Raw genomic sequence first — 19,350 nt, 5'->3', positions numbered from 1 at the left:
CTCAGAGATGTCTGCACCCTCTGAGTGTGGCCAGCTGAGCCAGAGTACACCTGGGCAGGGTCACTTGTGGTAGGGGGTGCCGTCAGGGGAGAGGCACTGGAGCAACCATAATGCGGGTAAGGCCTAGGAGAGTTCCCGCCAGCCCGCAACAACCCCTGCTGCCCCAGGGCCAGAACCTGCCCCAACACAGCCTGGAGGTTTTCTGTGAGTACTGTAGTGGGCCCACAACCCAAGGTCCAGGAGGGGCTCTGGTGGAGATTTGCCTCCCACTCGTAAGCCATGGTTTTTTAGCCAGCAGCAGCACCTCTTCCCTGCTCCCAGGCTGACTGGGTGGGGCCAAGGAAGTGCATTTCTAACAGATGCCCTCCCAGAGGGTGCAGATGCTATGGTCAGAGGACCCATTGAGAGCCACTGAGCACAGAATTGATTGCTTACAACTGTCTAGCATCTGGGGCCATCCTGAACTTCAAGTCTATCCTGTACACCCCTTGCCCGCTGCTTTATTTAGCACAATGCTGCTCAGGAGAGTCCCCACCCACCCCTACAACACACAAGTAATGAAATGAAGTGTCGATGAGCATATCTGCAAACCAGGACTGACTCCGCCCTGCTCTCCAGAGCAGAGGGATGTGATGGGGTAGGACTGGGAGCCTCAGTGCATACTGGCTAGTGTGGGTCAGCTATGTAGGAAAGGTCAGGGTTGGATGCAGCTACTTATTTCCATTGACCTGAGGGAGGAATTTATCTCTAACGTGGTCCCCCTGATGGTTTAACTGTTGCGTGGAGGTGCTCTTCCCTGCATGTTCAGGCCAGCCCTGCTGCAGTCGCGGCCACACGGTCCCAGACAGGAACCTATGCTCAGACCACAATCCATGCAGAGCCAGCAGCAGGGATTCTGCAAAAGCATGTTGGGAGGGTCTGTTGGCGGGGGTGGGGTGCTGAAGGTTCCAATTTGGAGTTGGTTTTTTATTTATTTATTTTTTTGGTTCACTGTGGCATTTATTTGTTACCACTCATTCTAATTGTAAAATCTCAATTCATCTTGAGGGAGACTGAGCTTTTAAAATTGGTGCAATTGAACAAAAGCACTGAATTTTTTGGACTGGAAGACACACAGGACCATAAGACACACCTAGGTTTTAGAGGAGGAAAATAGGAAAAAAATTTTGAAACAAAAAATGTAAAATATTTAATAACATAAATAACATAGACTATGCTCCCCTCCCAACCACAGTGAGCCAGGTAAGCTACATTCACACTATAAGACATACACCCCTTTGTCCTCCCAAATTGGGGAGGGGGGGTGCGTCTTATAGTCCAGAAAATACGGTAACTGAGTTAAGTTGTTCCAGAACAACCAGACTTAGATCTAATGTGGGTGATTCAGATAAATATCATTCATGTGGTCCACCCAGTAGTGTGCCTGTCCCTGTTCACCCCACAGAAGGGAGATTTCCACAGCTACTGAGCATCTCATTTAAGTGTAGTTAGTTTAATCAAGTTGTACGAAACCAGAAATACCTCGTGCACTTCCTGATAAACAGTGCTTCTTTAAACAGTCTGTAGGAGCAATGGCTAACTTTCTGGACTAATTTTAGGGTGTTTGATTAAATACTACAGTATATGACAGCTTCCCACTAAATCGGGAAAAACCTCTTTGTTCTCTCAACAGGAAAACACTTGAAATGTGCTCACTTTGGATTTACTTCAACATCGAGATTTGTGTTAGCTGTTCTTGGACAGTGTGATTTTATAACTGTTTGAAACAAATCTTACACAGACGTTGGTTCTATATGAGTTTCTTATGGGACCACTTAAAACCTTTTTTTCTTTTTTTGAGATGAACTTTTAAGAAGGTTGTGTCATGGTGAATTTACTTCAGAGTACTGTTTTGAAATCTGGCCAGTGCAAGCCATTGTGGCCTTTTCAGGGTCAGTCCTGCTGTCCCCTCACCCACTTTTTTCTCCCTCATCAGTGAGTCCTCATATGGCAGAGACTAAGTATTTTGTGGCCTGACACTTAGTGAGAGGGCTCTTAAAAGAGTAATGCTTTATTTAGGTAGAAAAGACTTAGATTTAGGCTACTGGACACCTGGACAGAGGACATGAGCCTTTTTGTTGGGTGTTTACACTTAGGCCAATAGCACAGTTTACAGTCTTGGTTTTCTGTACTTCTACTGTTCTTCCATCATTTGTGTAGTTATTGAACAGCTAGTGCATTCCTGTAATTCAAAGACACGTAGGAAGTCCCCCTTGCACTCCCTCTGCTCAGCTTCGCTTCCCCTCCAAGTATAACTGTTATATTACCTTTCTTTTTTAAAGATGTTATTTATTTATTTTTAGAGAGATGGGAAGGGAGGGAGAAAGAGAAGGAGAGAAACATCGATGAGAGAGAAACATCGATTGCTTGCTTCTACTACACGCCCCGACTCAAGATTAAACCTGCAACCCAGACATGTGCCCTGACCAGGAATCTAACCCCTGAAATTTTGCTTTGCAGGATGACACCCAACCAACTGAGCCACAGCAGTCAGGGCTGTTACTGGCTTTTTCTGGATCAGCCCAATTTATTAATGCATATATAAGTAAATATGCCTGTATGTTCTCATAGTTATTCCATTTTTACGTAAGTGGTAACCTGTACAAACTGTTTTCTGTCTTGCTTGTTCATGTAATTGTGTATCTTGGGGGTCTTTGCCTGTCAGTGGGTGGGAGCTGGTCTGCAGGAGTTCTGGCAGTGGCCCTGCTGGTGAGTGGTAAGGTGGCAGGTGGTGCCACAGTGCAACACCCCCCCCCCCCCACCACCGCCATACTCCGGGGCTCCGCTGCATGCATTGACACCAGTGATGCCTCAAAGTGCCACTTCCCCTAGCCCCCGGCCTGGAGCAGGGGGGCTGTGCGGGCACAGGTGGGGAGAAGACTGTGCATGGAGGGGGCTGGGCAACACTGGGCTCAGTTCTAGCGCATATTTTTTAAAAGACAGGGCAGGTTAGTATTTTAAATCATTAGTATTGTTTTTTTCCACAATTTGTCCTGTTCATTTTTTCAGTCTGAAGTGTTAAAGGTTTAATGAAAAGTTGTCCAGAGACAGAGAGATTAAAATCATCTCTTGGGTGTTGGAAGGCCTTGGGGGCTTGTGCAGAGAAGGGAGTTACCCAGAGGAGTGAAGGAACCAAAGGAATGCTCCCCTGGAACTCCAGAAGGCAGCTGCAACACCCCTCCTGGTAATAAAGCCCTGTGCCATGCACTGCTGTGCCCATTAGGGAGCTACATTCAGATGAGCTGGGGTGCCTGCTTTCGTGATCTTGCTCAGGTCTCAATGCAAGACAGCAAGGGAGAGGGTGTCCAGACAGGAAAAAGAATTCAGGGAAGAAAGACACCCCACCCCCCTCTGCTTCAGCCACCCCATCTGTGTCAGATGTGCTTGTTTTTCTATCAAGAACTTGACAGTGATGGTACAGTGAATTTCACAGTGTTCTCTCCTCATTCCCAATGACTTACCTATAAAGCACTTTTTTTTTAGATTTTTAATTTATTTATTTTTAGAGAGGGAAGGGGGAGAGAGAGAGAGAGAGAGAAACAGAAACATCAATGTGCGGTTGCTGGGGGCCGTGGCCTGCAACCCAGGCATGTGCCCTGACGGAATCGAACCTGCGATGCTTTGGTTTGCAGCCCTTGCTCAATCCACTGAGCTACGCTAGCCAGGGCGAAAAGCACTTTTTATATTTTAGTATCTGTTTAATGCGGCTTTCCTAGCGTTTAACAATCATCTATTGTCACTTTTCAAATTGCATTTTTAAGTTCTGTCTGCTCTCTGTGAGCTCTTTACTGGAAAATTGCTCTAAAGCCACCTCTTCAGGAGAAAGCTAGTCTAAACGAATAAGAATGTGAAATTGTACAGTTTTGTTAAGAAAATTCACCAGTACTTTAAGATACACAAAATAATTCAAATTAGGTTACAGGAGCCAAGGGAAAGATTGAAGAAACTGATGTATAAAATTGAAAGATGGTTTTAGAGTTAAGACGCATCTTCCTCTCAGGTGTCCATTCTTAATTTGCTTGACAGCTTTTCCCTTAATGCTAAGGTGCACCTCAGCTGTGGCACTGGTTAGTCTAAAAGACCTTTACAGGCTGCATTCCAGTCAGCACATAAACAACCTGAAGGCAGGGCAATGGGCTGTGCCACACCTGGCTGTTACCCTGTTTCCAGTCTCCCATGTGCTGCACCCTTGCACTTCTCCCTGAGGAGATGCCCAGCATTTTGCAAAAAGGAATTAGTCCTGTACCCCAGGACAGGCATTTCCCTTTTCTTCAGGTGGAGATCTCAGGGCTCACTTAGTCTTCATTGGTTACCTTAAAGAACACTGAATGACCACTTTTTAAATAGTTTGTGCTGTAATTTACTTCCAGAAAACTTACCCATTCTAAGTATACAATTCAGTGATTTTTTAGTAAGCTTGTGGAGTACACAGCTTTCATCCCGGTCATAGTGTAAACATTTCTGTCGCCTCACAGAGACTGCTCATGCTTGTCCGCCCTGGAAATATGTTCTGCTTCCATCTTGATGGGTTTGCTTTTTCTGGACATTTCATATTCATGGAGTTATACAGCATGTAGCATTTTGCTTCTGGCTTCTCTCACTTGGCAGAATGTTTTTGAAGTTCATCCATGTTGTAGAATGTGTCATGTTCATTTTATTGCTGAGTAGTATTCCATTTACTGTATATCCATTCACAGTTTATCGATTCATCCTTGGATAAACATTTGGATTTATCCAGGTTTGGATTGCTATTATAATAATCCTGCTATGAACACTTGCATTATGTTCACTTCAGATATGTTTTCATTTTTGTCATGTGGATTGCTAGGAGTGGGATTTCTGGGTTGTACGGTACATCATTGATCTTTTTAAGAAATTTCCAAACTATTTTCCAAAGTGGTTTCACCCTTTTACCTTCGTGCCAGCAATGAATGAGGGCTCCAGTTTCTCCTTGTCTTCACCAGCACTTAAATCATGTTTGTTTTGTTTTAATTCGAGCCAGCCCCTTTTAAGAATATCAGAAGAAAACATTACTTAGATGGAGTGACTGAGGTTGCAGCCAAGTTCTATGAATGGTTTAATAATTGACCTTTACTTATTTGTTCATACAGCTTTTCAACAAATATGTCTAAAATGTTTACTGTTGGCTGGATTAGGTGTCGAACAAGATAGGAAATACCACCCCCACTTTCTCCTGAAGAAGGCCACTAAACAAGGGGTGTTGCATTTGCTGAGTGACATGCCTTGGGCAGAGCCCCACTGTGGCAACTGACAAGGGTCACAGAGGTGTCGTCAAATCAGGATCCTGCGTGTGCAAGTGACAACGGACAGAGACTGCCTCTCCTGTCGTGGGCACACTAAGGGGATCTGGGAGTGCAGGTGGCTGGCGTCTTTCCTGGGAGGCAGGGCTCTCCTCCACTTCAAAAACATTCTGCAAGTGAGAGAAGCCAGAAGCAAAATGCTACATGCTGTATAACTCCATGTATATGAAATGTCCAGAAAAGACAAACCCATCAAGATGGAAGCAGAGCATATTTCCAGAGCGGACAAGCATGAGCAGTCTCTGTGAGGTGGTGGAAATGTTCTACGCTCCGAATGGAGATGAAAGGAGTTCTCTGCCTTTCCTGGGCCTCAGAACAGGTCGGCAAGGCCCTGCCTACCCCAGGGTTCCAAACCCCAGGGCCTGTCTGTGAATGTGGGTGGGGAAAATCACATTCATTTTCACTAACCTCTAACTGAAATGCAGTATTTCCTTTTATTATAAATGTAGGAGAAGGCCACCATAGATGTGTACACGGCACTTGTCCCTGGTCGTCAGTATAAATCAGTCACATTGCAAGTATGGTAGATCTTTTGATGTTTTGTTCCCTCACCACCACTCCAACAGTTCGCTCATTTATCCAGCCTGCTGCCAAATCTTGTTGCTGAGTTAATACAGAAGCACATATAGTACATCATTATTTTGGTTTTTAAACATCTTTGATAATTTCAATATAGATGTTTTCTTTGTAATTTGAATGTTTCATTTTCTGCATTAAAAACGTATTCTGAGAAGGAATCCAAGTGCACAGGGGTCTGTTGGTGGTGCAGAAAATGTGTGGATAATATGACCCAGCACCTTGCTCCTCTGGATGCAGTCCTCTCCTGTTTGACCACCTTTCCCACCCACACCCTAGCCATCCAGCTGCTCTGGGCCAGGTGAGATGGAAGGGTGAGTGGAGGGGTGGTGACAGCCAACCACATTCCTTTCTCATTCTGTTTCAAAAGGGCATGTCCAGAAAAAACGGCAACACAGAGGTGCAGCCACAGCTTCCTGGCTGAATAGGAGCACAAACCAATTACATGTTTTTGTTTTTTTAATTTATTTTTAGGAAGGAGAAGGGAGGGAGAAAGAGGGGGATAGAAACATCAATGTGTGGTTGCCTCTTGCATTCCCCCTCCTGGGGACCTGGCCTGCAACCCAGGCACGTGCCCCTGACTGGGAATCGAACTGGTGACTCTTTGGTTCACAGGGTGGGTGGGGCTCAATCCACTGAGCCACACCAGCCAGGCCCAATTCTATATTTTTTCAAAGTAAATACCAATATTGTTGCTTCCTCACATCTACTGCATGCATGGGTCCCTACAACATCAGAGATGTTCTCTCTGTGTCCCTGATGGCCCTGGGATGTGGAGACTTGGGCTCCTGGCAGCTCCATCAGCAAGGCCCATGTCTTCCCAGGGAGAGTGAGCTTTTTTGTTGTCTTCCCCCCCGCCCCCTGCACAGGTAACTGTTCTTCAAGTTTTCATTGTTATCAAATAAGGGTAAAGTTATAGTTAGAGTAACTTTCAGTATATGTTTCATGATAAGATGAACTTCAGATTTCCTTCCTACAAAATGCAGTTTGCCATGTTTATGTGGTGCAACTGTGGTAAGAGCTGGGTGCATCATGAGGATCCCACACATGTGTGTTCATGGCACAGGTCATGTTCTCTTCATAAATCTCATTAACTATACCTTGGACTTTGTTTTGCTAAAATAACCTAGCATAAACACCTGGTATGTGCAAGAAAACTGGAGTGCTTATTAGAAAGGTTCTGGTTTTGACCCACCGAAGTTAGCACAGTTATTTAGAATAGCACTTAGAGATCTAATTATGGGGGGATGCTCTGTTCCAAATGCAAACATGCACTGCTGCTGATTGGGCCACAGGAATCACAATGAGATTCTCAAAACTGATACAAGGTGAAATCACTAGATTATTGGTGACAAAGGCTGATGGTAGCCTGCTATGTGCCTCTGCAGGGATCTCACAGAGAGCAGCAGGCCCACTCGACAGAGGCAGCAGCAAAGCCTATTCTCCACCTTCCCCAAAGTGAACGTAGCACAGCCCTGGGCAGGAGTGGGCACTTTAAGGAATTGGTCTTTAGTCATCAAATGTGCCTCTAAAAATCCCCACAACTGAGAATCATCTAAAAAGTTCATCTGTAAAGTCCCTTTCCTGGTAGCTTGTAATGGCTTTTTCACTCAAACATGCAGGCATAGCAACATAGGCAGTTCGCTTATGCAAGAAAAAAATCATAGAACTAGGAAATCCTTCTGACTGTTAAAAAAAATCCTACCAAAAGCATGAATGTCCAGGCCACAAGATTAATGATCTGAGGATAAAGGAGGATGGGAGAAAGAAACTGGTAGTGAAGACTGATTTTCATGGGGACAGGAAGCCAATCTTACCACATGTGATTAGCTGTGCAGGCAGGAACCTTGTGCTCTTCAGATCAAGTGGGAGTGACCTGAGCAGGAAGCTGGTCCCCAGGTCTATGAGTGTCCTCAGCCTCCTCCATCCCAGGTTCTTCAACAAGAAGTGATGCAACTAGAAGCCACTAGCAAATGAATTCTGATTAAGTCACTGAGCTCCTTATGTAGCTTCTCTCCTGAAAAATAATTTTAGTTTACAGCCAAAAAAGGGTAGGACAGGTATTTCAAGCACCAATTTAACCAAAGGGGGACATAAATATAAATAAGAATAACAGAAAAGTGTGTGTCCCAGGTGCCCCTTAAATGAGAACCACAGGTGGTAGGTTGATCCCCACTGCAAAAATGGGTTCACAGGGTTGGGGGAAAAGCCTTCAGGGCAAGGATTTTCTCCCTCTTTTATTCACTGTTGTCTCCACAGTGAAGATGGAGCTCTTCTGGGCAGGGTCTTTAAATCAGGATCTGGGACAGAATCATTGGACATACCAAAGTGAAGAGGTGGCCGTTCCCCTGTGATGCCCAGTATGGTCTCCGGGAAGGTGTTGAAAGACTATTCTGCTCAATCAAGTGTCCAGACAGGCTGTAGTGAGGACCCAGACATTCATCTCACACCTACTTTCTGTAAGATGTCACTTCAGGATGTGTTCCCGCAAACTAGGGGAGGAAATCAAGAGAAAGATGACACAGGGTCCAGGAAAAGTAATAAGAAGGCTTCCTAACATTCGTTGCTCAAATTTCCTAGCTCAGAGTAGCTGCTGTCTCCCTCCCCTCCCCTCCTCTTTTGTCCTTCTTCCTCCCCTTCTGCCTTGAGGCTCTAAGAGGCCTGACACCACACATACTCACACACTATTCACCACAAGAAGTATAGTTATTGGCTTTTGTTTCTGAAAACCATCATGGTGAATTTCTGGTAAGTGAAATTCTTCTCCACATCTAGATTTTTTTGAGTACTAAGCTATTTCTAAATGTTTGCTATTTTAATGTTGCAGTGAGCTTACTGCACACAGAACACTGACCTGCAACACACCTGGCATAATACAAGGCTGTTCTTGTCACCTTCTTGTTGAGCCAGCATGTTCTGTATGTAGCCCCCCTTTCTCTGTGCCCACTTTTATTTGCCTCTACAGTCATGTCTTTTCTGATACCCATTTGCTTTCCTCTGACCCAGATTGACTTCTCACAATATCCACGTCTATAGATGGAAGCTGGGAGAACAAAGTCTCATGTTTCACCAGAAACCCCTTTCTTCTGGACTTGAAGCACAGCTAAGTAATAAATTTGTTATACCCAAGACTTTGTGGCTACAGATCTTGGTCATGGTGTGCATGGATCAAAATGAACGTTGCATCATTGAAAATAACCCTAAGATAAATACCATGAAGTTGAAGTATTGAGACTTTCAAGGTGACCTCCCCATGCCAAGGAGAAATCTCTGTATTAGCCTTCAGTCTGATTTAAAAGTAGAATGCCATCATGGATATGGGACAAAATGGGACGAATGGTGAGTGTTGGCATTTCGTGAGAGATGAACCTTTTAGTGACTTATGTCCACATGGCCAGAAGTGTTCGAGGCGCTCCTCTGGCAAATATCCTCCACCCAGTCCGGCCTTCTCAGGAAAGAGATGTGAAGATTGATTAAAACACAAAGCAAAAGAAGAGGGTGGCTGTGACTGTTAAATACAATGGGATTTAAGGCCAAAAGTACTCAGAGATGTTTACACTCCAAGTATGGTAGGTAAGTACACAAAGCAACAACTCCTGGGACTAAACAGCCATAGTGGAAGCAGTAAATTTATAACCAAGCAAACAGGGGCCTATCCATGTGGCACCTTGATGCATAACACAACAATTAGTGTGGAGAGAAACAGGTTTTTATTTTCTGGGGTGAAACTTCAGAGGGGCTGAGAGCACTTATGCTTGGAGCCCTGTTCTTCCCCGAGAACAAGTGTAACAGGGTGCAACCAAGAGGGGGGCCCCCAAAGAAGGATTTGTAATGGGGTCCAGAACTCAAGGTGTCCAGGAAATATTAGGATTCCTCACCTCCTCCCCCCAACACAGGTGTGTGTTGGGGGAAGGGACACATGAAGCAGGGCTATTGAGAGCTGTTTTGCATAGCAACAGCTTTGCAACTAACCTCTGGTGTGGTGACTTAACATATCTATAACCTTTAACTGGTTTCATAGATATGTTAAATAGCTGTGGCCCTGCTCTGAGCCAGGGGGACGGAAGGAACTTCCCCACCAAGAAGGAACTGGGGGACAGGTCCCCTGAGTTACAGTGCCTGCGTGAGAACTTGGAGAAGGTTGGCTCCATGGCATGGGGCCATGCCTGCCCAGACTCATGATGGCAGCCCTGTAAAGCTGGAAGGATATGGGAGTGCTGGCAAGTGTAGCCGATTGTGGGAGGAGTCAGGAATGGGGCTGCAGAGGAAGATTGGTCTGGGAATTTAAACCCAGACACGGCAGCCATTGAGAGAGGACCACTCAGCTGTGGCACTGCAGAGAACCACGTGGCTTTGCCAGAATGGGGACTCCCGCAGTCCTGGGAGGGAGAACCACATGGTTTTGGCAGAGTGGGACTCCCACGGCCATTGTGCAGAGAGGACCACGTGGCTGTGGACATGTAAGAGAACCACTCGGTCTTTAGCAGAGTGGGGACTCCCACAGCCCTGTGAGAGAGAATCACCATTCGGCTTTAGCAGAGAATTGCCACTCAGCTTTGGCAGACCCCTCTCCTCACAGCTGTTGTGGAGAGAGGACCACAGACATGTAAGGGAGAACCACGCGGTTTTGGCTGAGTGGAGACTCCTGCAGCCATTGTGGTGAGAGGATATGGGAGTGCTGGGAAGTGTAGCTGATTGTGGGAGGAGTCGGAAATGGGGCTGCAGAGGAAGATTGGTGCGGGGATTTAAACCCAGACTCAGCAGCCATCGAAGAGAGGACCATGCGGCTGTGGCAATGAGGAGAACCAAGTACTTTTTGTAGCATCCAGCAAACGCGAGAGCAAATATCGGAGACTTTCAAGGTATCAAAGGTGTTACTTTATTGGCCAAGTTTAACCTGCGCAAGGGCGAACTCTTAAAGTGTCCAGCGACACAGTGCCCACAAGGAGCTGCAAACGAGAGCCGCGCCGAGTGCTTACAACTACGTTCTTATATAGGGGCGGGCAAGCAAGCGTTATACAGAAGCAGACGTGGCAGTTAGCAATTCGCTTACAAAGACCGCGCGTGGGAATTTCAAACCAAGCATTCTTGCATAAGGCGGGAAGGCAGGCTGTTTGTTCATTAACCTAGTAATCTCCTGGCTCTAGCTAGCTAGGTTCTTATTTTCTGATTAAAAACTACAAAGCATTGCTTATCTAGCCCACCCAGGGGAGAGCATCTGCTAGGCACAGGATGTTTGCCTAACTGTACTCTGGCTCTTTTATCATTTCTTTTTAGCTACAATGTGGTTCTTGTCTATTAAGGTTAAATTTAGTTCTTAATTTCCTTGTTCCCAACACTTTTGGCAGAGTGGGGACCCCACTGCAGCCATGAGAAGAATCACCATGCAGCTTTAGCAGAGAACCACCATGCGGCTTTAGCTGGAGATCCCGGCAACACAGCTGCTGGGAACTGAGGGAGGTCTACCAGCTGAGCATGGATTACTGGAAAGAACCGGGGGCTGCCTGAGCCACAGACTTATTTCTTTTCCTGAGATACAGTACCCCAGACTGGGCAAATGGGGGAAGAAAGGACTATGTGTGTTTGTGGGTGTTTTAAGGGACTTTGGGATTTTGATGAAGACATTAAGTCATTACTCTTAGTCTGTATAACTTGAGCAAATAATTCCTTCCTTTTTCACCAATCTCTAACACGGAGAGCTATAATTCTCTGGTTTAGGGAAAGGTGAACCTAGTACAGGGGGACCCGAGGAGAAGGGAGGATCAATTCAGTAGCATTGTGGGTCCTTCTTCCCTGGTGGCCAATCAGGGAAAATCATGGGAGACCACATGTGCAGTAGCTTTAAAGTAATACAACTACTTGTATATATCAGTAAAAGCCCACCAAAACTAGCCAGGAAAGATCTGCCCTATAAGAATAGAGTCCCTCCAGCCCATGAGGTCAGTCTCTGCTTGGAATTGGCCTGCTCCCATGTTCTCTGCTATAAACTGTGGGTGTTCAGTTCAATTCTTTGTCCCGATCACCAAGAACTTGGTTACCTGTGCCCACCTGTGACAGGGGGAACCACCACCCGGCTTTAGCAGAGATCCCGGCGACACAGCTGTTGGTGCTGGGAACTGAGGGAGGCCTACCAACCGAGATGGGTTATTGAGAAGAACTGAGGGTTGCCTGAGCCACAGACTTCTATTTCTTTTCCTGAGATACGGTACCTCAGACTGGGCAAAGGGGGGAAGGAAGGACTGCGTGTGTTTGTGAGTGTTTTAAGGGACTTTGGGATTTTGATAAAGACATTAGGTCACTACTTTAAGTTTGTATAGCATTAATAAACATTTCCTTTCCTTTTCACATATCTCTGACATTGAGAGACGTCTTTCCTCTGGCGACAGACATAACGAACCTGGGGGGTTCCTTTTGGGCAATAGTATATGGTCCCAGCCCCCACAACCCCTTGTTCTGTAACACAAGCACTTCCCTTGCTTCCCCAAAGACTAAAAGCCAAATCCAAGCCCAATAGTTCCCCATATCCTTACCTTAAGCTGGCTGCCCAAACAGTTCTGCAGTCTTTCTGGAAAGTACCCTTGTTGGTTTCAGAGTCACCATCCTCTCTCAACAGCTCTCTCCTTCAGGAGCTGGGGTATGTTGTCCTCAGCCTCCATGTTATAGTCCAGGAATACATGTGCCATGTTACACTGGATCATAGCGAAGTCCAGGAAAGGCACAAGTCCCAAAAAAGTAGCCTCTCTGTATGTCCCAAGTCCCAAGAATCCAGACAGAGCCTAAGTCTGTGAGGCAGCAGGGCAGCATCTTGCAAGGCAGGGTCCTTGGTGGCTTCAGAGTTGCTAGAGTTGGCATGAACAGAGCAGCAGCATGCAGTTCTCTCCTATACTACAGGAGGCCGGATGGCCAAATCCTGACTACAGACTGCCTAGCTACCACATCATGGCTCTTCTCTACACTCACTCCACCACATGGCTCCTATCTCACTACTGGCAGCATGGCTGATTCTCCCTCATCTGGCTGCCCTCTTCACTGCAGATCAGCACCGCTGCTACTACTCTCGCAGCCCTCATGGCAGACTAGCCTCTCTTTGCCTGCCCTTAGTTTAAAACCTGACCCAGAGCTTCCTATGTGACCTCCTTTGCAGCTTCTCCCACAATGAACTACATTTGCATTTCCTGCATTGTTTACATTCTTTTGGCTGCCATCTTTTGTCAGAGCAAGACTGACTCAGGGGGCAGGGGGAACCACCTTTCTGCCTCTTGCGCAGGTGCTATACAAACCCCTAGCTATGTCACTAGTCAGCATACATTCTTTTTTTTAAGATTTTATGTATTTATTTATTTATTTTTAAAGAGGGGAAGGGAGGGAGAAAACAAGAGAGAGAAATATCAATGTGTGCTTGCCTCTCACGCACCCTCTACTGGGGACCTGGCCTGCAACCCAGGCATGTGCCCTGACTGGGAATCAAACCAGCAACCCTTTGGTTCTCACACTGGTACTCAATTCACTGAGCCACACCAGCCAGGGCTTCATCATACATTCTGAAAATCACAGACACACCTTTTGCCCTGGGGCTGTAGCACAGCTATTATCTAGCCACCAGCTCTCCATTGTTTTGCAAAGTATCTTAATTGCCTATCATCCACTCCCCTCCCCCCCATCCCCAACCAAGGTCTTGGGAGTCTTGGAGATCTCTCACTGTGTGTCTCATTTCAAATGCATCCTTCAGAAACTGAGAGAACAAGTCCAAAAATTCATGATGAGTAAAGGACAGACAGCTCCCTGTCCCCTAGGCATACCGGTTAGTCTTTCTTAGGGCACATTTCAATAATCAGTAATGTAGTTGAGAGCAAAATGAAACTCACCTACACCTGTTAAATCTGGCATTTCTTTAGTGTTTTTTTCCCTTTTCTTCCTTCCTTCTTTCCTTCCTTCCTTCTTCCTTCTTACTTCCCTCCCTTTTCCCCCAGGTATGGGTCTGGCCTTGGATCAAAAACTTGGTATCTATACCATTTTTAATAGGACACTGATGAAATTGGGATGAGACCGATGAGCTTCCATAAAAGAAACCTCTAGAGTTACATTATCTCACCTCACTCTTACCAGAACCCCTACAAGGAGGGGGTTCCTCTCCAACTCCACAGCTGGGGAAACTGAAACCCAAAGGAATTACAATCCAATGCCAGTTTAGTAGAAAGCAGGCATTTGAACCATGGCTGTGACACATTTTGGGGAGTGGGAACAGGCATGCAGCTGCCTGGCCTGGGGTTCAACACTTGCAGTGACATCCAGAGTGCCTGGTGGCTACTGGCCTTTCCCACCAGAGGCTGAGGGCCACTGCTGGGGGTTGGGGCAAGGACTCACTGTGGGGGTGGGTGCAGAGACTCCTCCTGGCCTTGGGGCTCAGGGTCCGGTGGGGGCACGGTGAGGTGCAGGGTCTGAGGGTGGGGCATGGGGTCTTGGGGATGCAGCACCTAGTCTGAGGTGGGGCACAGAGCATCCTGAGGTGAATGCCCCACCCCACCACTACTCTTGCCAACTGGCCTCAGAGCTTTCGGGAAGGGTGAGGAAGGAGAGGCCCAAGTGCTGGTCCATGCGCTGGCTCAAGGGGGCGCTTGGCTGAGGGACTTCCCTGGCTCCAGCACAAATTGCTGTGGCCCCTAGAGCAGGATCTGCACAGGTTGCATCCCCAAGAATGAGTCCCACTCCAGGGTCCCTGGCTGCAGAGATTTGGTCCCATTTATTTTCTCTCCATCAGTTACGTAATGTTAATTTAACTGGAAACTCACACACTGAAGAAAATGGAATTTATGATTTTGTTGCCACCAAAGTGGGGAAGCTTATTTTTTGCTTTTTAAAATACTGTAAAATCACTTTTTAAACACCAAACTGAAAGCTTGTTATTAAAGTGTCATGTACCACAACCATTAGTTTTTGTCATTTTAATTGCTCTTTATAATTTTGCATTTGTATGCTCCACTTAATAGAGTTCCCATTAGCCACAGTATTCTTGGATGCAAGAAATAAATCTTTTAGGAAGTTATTTTAGAACACACAACTAGCAAAGCACAATGTGGTGGAGGGGGGCAGGGAAGCAGAGAAAGAGTTAAATTGCCTACTAGAAGTTTGCTGAACAACCTTCTAGCAACCTTCCCTTTATCTAGGAGAATCTTAGATAAAATTCTCCTAAATATCAAAAACATTGGGTACTTAAGATAAATACCTATCTTCTCCTGTTTAAAAAATCTTATTTTTAAAATGCCCAGATACAAATCTAGTTTAAAAAATTTAACTTCTCAGCCCTGGCTGTTGTGGCTCAGTGGATTGAGTGCCTGGCCTGCAAAGCAAAGGGTTGCTGGTTTGATTCCCAATCAGGGCACGTGCCTGGGTTGTAGGCCAGGTCCTCAGGAGGGGGCATGCAAGAGGCAACCACACATTAATGTTTCTTTACCTCTCTTTCTCCTTCCCTTCCCCTTTCTCTAAAATAAGTAAAACCTTTAAAAACTTTTTACATAGTTTAACTTCTCAGATTTTTAAAAGCTATCTCTAGGAGAATCATTTTTAAAAGTTAATTGCCTGAGCGGGAGAACCAGAGAAGTCTGGTTAAAGTGAAAATAAATCAGTGAAAAAATTGGCAGGAGTACCCATTGCTAGAGAATCAGTTAGTATTTGTTTTACATTCTATTTTTTCAAACAGGAGTGGAGACAAATAAAATAAGGCAGTGGGCACGTGCAGTGCATCTCGGAACCCAGAATAGGGCTTCTGTTGGGTTTCAGGAACGTTCATGAAGGCTCTCCGGATATTGAGTGGCAGGCAGCCCGCTGGCAGGACACTTGGGATACAAAACACATTCCTGCCCTGGGAGTCATGGGTTGGAGACATCATTTGCCAGAGGACGCAACTAAGATAGAGCTGTGTGCTATTAGGCCTGGTGGGAAGTTAAAGAAGGACTTTCATATCCTGCTGGTGTCCCAGTCACTTCAGAAAACTATCTGGAAGTTCCTTAGAAAGTTTAACATACACCTACCATGTTGATCCAAAAGTTCTCCTCCTGGTTATTTGCCCAGGAGAAATGAAAATATTTGTCTACTCACAAACATATTTGTGAGTATTCCCTGAACATTGTGCAGGAATGTTCATCGCAGTTTTATTTCCAGTGTCCAAACATGGGAAACCACCCAAATGTCCATTGATGGGTGAAAGAAAGCAACCATATGATGGACTTGTGCTCAGCATAGAAATGAACAACACGTGGACATATACAAGTGTGGCTGAGCCTCAGAAACATATGCTGAGCAAGAGGGGCCAAACAGAGTGGTGCCTACGGCATGACTGCTTGTGAAGGTCTAAAACAGTCAGTACTAACTGGCAGTGACAGAAAGCCTCAGGAAGTGGGTGCAGGTGCAGACTTTTTTGAATGAGAGAAATGTCCTTTCGCTTGAATAAGGTTACGTGGGTGTGTGTGTGCATTTGTCAGAATTCACCAAATTAGACACTTTGCATTCATACTTAGAAGTAATGCTTTTTAAGAAAAATATCAAGCCCTGTCTGGTGTGACTCAGTGGGTTGAGTGTTGTCCTGCAAAGTGGAAAGTTGTGGGTTTGATTCTGAGTCAGGGCACAAGCCTCGGTTGTGGGTTCAGTCCCCAGTCTGGGCATGTATGACAGGCAACCGATAGATGTTTCTCTTTCACATTGATATTTCTATCTCTCTCCATCTCCCTTCCTTCCCCTCTCTTTAATGCCAATACACATGTCCTCAGGTGCGGATTAAAAAAAGAGGAAAGAAATACCAAAAACACTTTTAGTGTGTTTAAACACAGATGCTAATACCAATAAAATTTACAGAAGGCCAGTATCCTTACTACATTTGACTACAATTAAAAAATCTTTATGCAGTCATGTGGGTGAAAAGACAGTTTCAAGCTTGGAAGGGGGAAGGAAGGGCAGGCTAGTCGGTGGACATGTGAGGTGAGCCCAGCCTCAACTGCCACATGACTGCGATTTTGTGAGAGACCCTGAGCCCAGTCCACCCCAGTTTCATGAATAGAACAGGTGAATGTGGTGGCTGTAACTGCTCTCTAGGGTAGGTTTTGGTAAAGCACAGTAGAATGGAAGTAACCAGATGAGATGTTTGGCTTTGGCATGGAAGGATGGTGAGCTGGGGTTTGAGTTGCCCTGTTCCACCCCTAGACACCAGAGATCCTCCACTACTCACTTCTCCCAATTACAGTCCTGAGCATCCTCTATGTGGGGCTTGCCCAGCTGCAGAACCATACTGGTTGCCCCTGGGTCCTGCTCTGGATCCTCCCTGCCACTGTGGAGGTGACTGAACAGGTGCAGCCCTGGGGTAATGCTGTGGCTGTGGTATCAAACTCAATTCTGTGTTCCTGACGCTATGAAAAGGCAAACTCAATCATCAGGGTTTGGAGTAAAAAATGGTTTATTGACGGGAAAAGCACCAACTGGGAAGATAGGAGACTTAGTGATGCCTCAAACCCATCTTGCTTAAAAACCAGGCCAAGGGTTTTTAAGGGGTTGCTGATGAGAAAAGTTTCAATTAGAGGACCTTGGAACTTGGCTATTTATAGCAAAGGGGAGTCAACACCAGATCTTCCTGGACAATGAACCCTTGGATTCTGTAAGGGTTCTGGTGTTCAAGTTCTAGTCATGTCCTGATCCTTTGGTTCCACTGGGTGGGGGGCAAGATTTTGGTTCTGAATGGCTGAAGTTCTCTCCTTTGCACATGCTTCCCTACAGGACCTGAAGTCCTGGTCTGCTGTTCCTGAGCTGGTTCTGTGGTTATGACCAGGGAGATTGGAGCAGGTGGATCAATTGTTTTTCCCTTGCCTACAGACAGAGTCTCCTCAGGCCCTGTAGTTCACATATCTCTGATGACAGTCCCAACTGATGGTGCACATGGCACTGGCAGTGCCAGCTCAGTCATTTGTTCTCTCACACTTGCTGTCTTTTGTCACTGTTTCCCCATGTACCTCCCACTCTGTGTTCTAGGAAATCCACTGTAGAGATGCCTGTTGGCATTCTCTAAGGGCTCTGACACCAGAACCCAAGGGTTCAGAATCCAAGGGTCCATTTTCCAGGAAGATCTGGCGTTGATGCCCCTTTACTATAAATAGCCAAGTTCCAAGGTCTTCTAATTGAAGCTTTTCTCATCAGCACTGCCTGTACCTGTTCCCCCAACCCCTTAAAAACGCTTGGCCTGGTTTTTAAGCAAGATGGGTTTGAGGCATCACTAAGTTTCCTATCTTCCCAGTTGGTGCTTTTCCCATCAATAAACCATTTTTTACTCCAAACCCTGATGTTTGAGTTTGCCTTTTCATAGCGTCAGGAACATAGAATTGAGTTTGATACCACAGCCACAGCATTACCCCAGGGCTGCACCTGTTCAGTCACCTCCACAGTGGCAGGGAGGATCCAGAGCAGGACCCAGGAGCAACCAGTATGGTTTTGTAGCTGGGGAGGCCCCACACAGAGGATGCTCAGGACTGTAATTGGGAGAAGTGAGTAGTGGAGGGTCTCTGGTGTCTAGGGGTGGAAAATGGCAACTCAATGTAGAGAGATGCTTGTTGGCATTCAGACAAAGGGATTGACCTGCCTCGGCCTGCGAGGCAGTCAACGGGGTCCGCCGATATACCTGCAACGGATGAAAAGGGATGGGACAGGAGGCGCGAAAGAACGACAGCAAGTCAAAGGATTCTGATCAAGCTGCAACTTTATTTTTAAAATGGAGGGAGTTATATAGAGAGGGGTAGAGGAAGGCAGATAGAGGAAGTAGCTCTGGTTCGTAGCTTTGGGGCGTGCTCTTAACTGGGATAGGCTAGGGGGCGCATGATAAGCGCGTGATCAAGGCACTGATTGGCGTGTGGTCCGCGTGCTCGGGCCGAGCGGTTGCATGACTTCTGACCACAGATATCCTGTTATGTAGGCGCAATTTCTAGCCTTGGTTGCATCAGCCTGCTTCACGCTTATCCCTGCCCCCAACATTGACCAAGTCTATTGGCTCTTCAAGCTTAGAGTTCAGGGGAATACATTTGGGCTAGAAATACACATTTGGGAGCCTTCAGCACATACATGGCAAGCCAATCTGTAACAGTGGAGGAATGTCACCAAGGGAGCTAAGTGCAGAGTAAAAATAGAAGAGGCTTGAGAGTAGCCATGGAGCTCTCCACATATTTGGACCCATCGGAGGGTAGGAGTAGGACTGTGAATATGGCCTGTCAGGGGCTGCTGTGGGACTCAGCCACCCTCTCTCTGTGTGGGAGTCGGGAGGAGCAGCCACTGCAGGTCTTGACAAGAGACATTTGGGTTCTTGACAAAGGAGGCAGAAGGCTCAAGAGCAAATTGGAAGGGGAAAAGGAAGAGAGACTAATGATCAAGGTGTTTGGTGACCTTC

This window comes from Phyllostomus hastatus, unplaced genomic scaffold, assembly GCF_019186645.2.
Source record: "Phyllostomus hastatus isolate PE091 unplaced genomic scaffold, TTU_PhHast_1.1 phas_contig_195, whole genome shotgun sequence".
NCBI lineage: Eukaryota > Metazoa > Chordata > Mammalia > Chiroptera > Phyllostomidae > Phyllostomus > Phyllostomus hastatus.
This window is presented reverse-complemented; position numbering follows the sequence as displayed.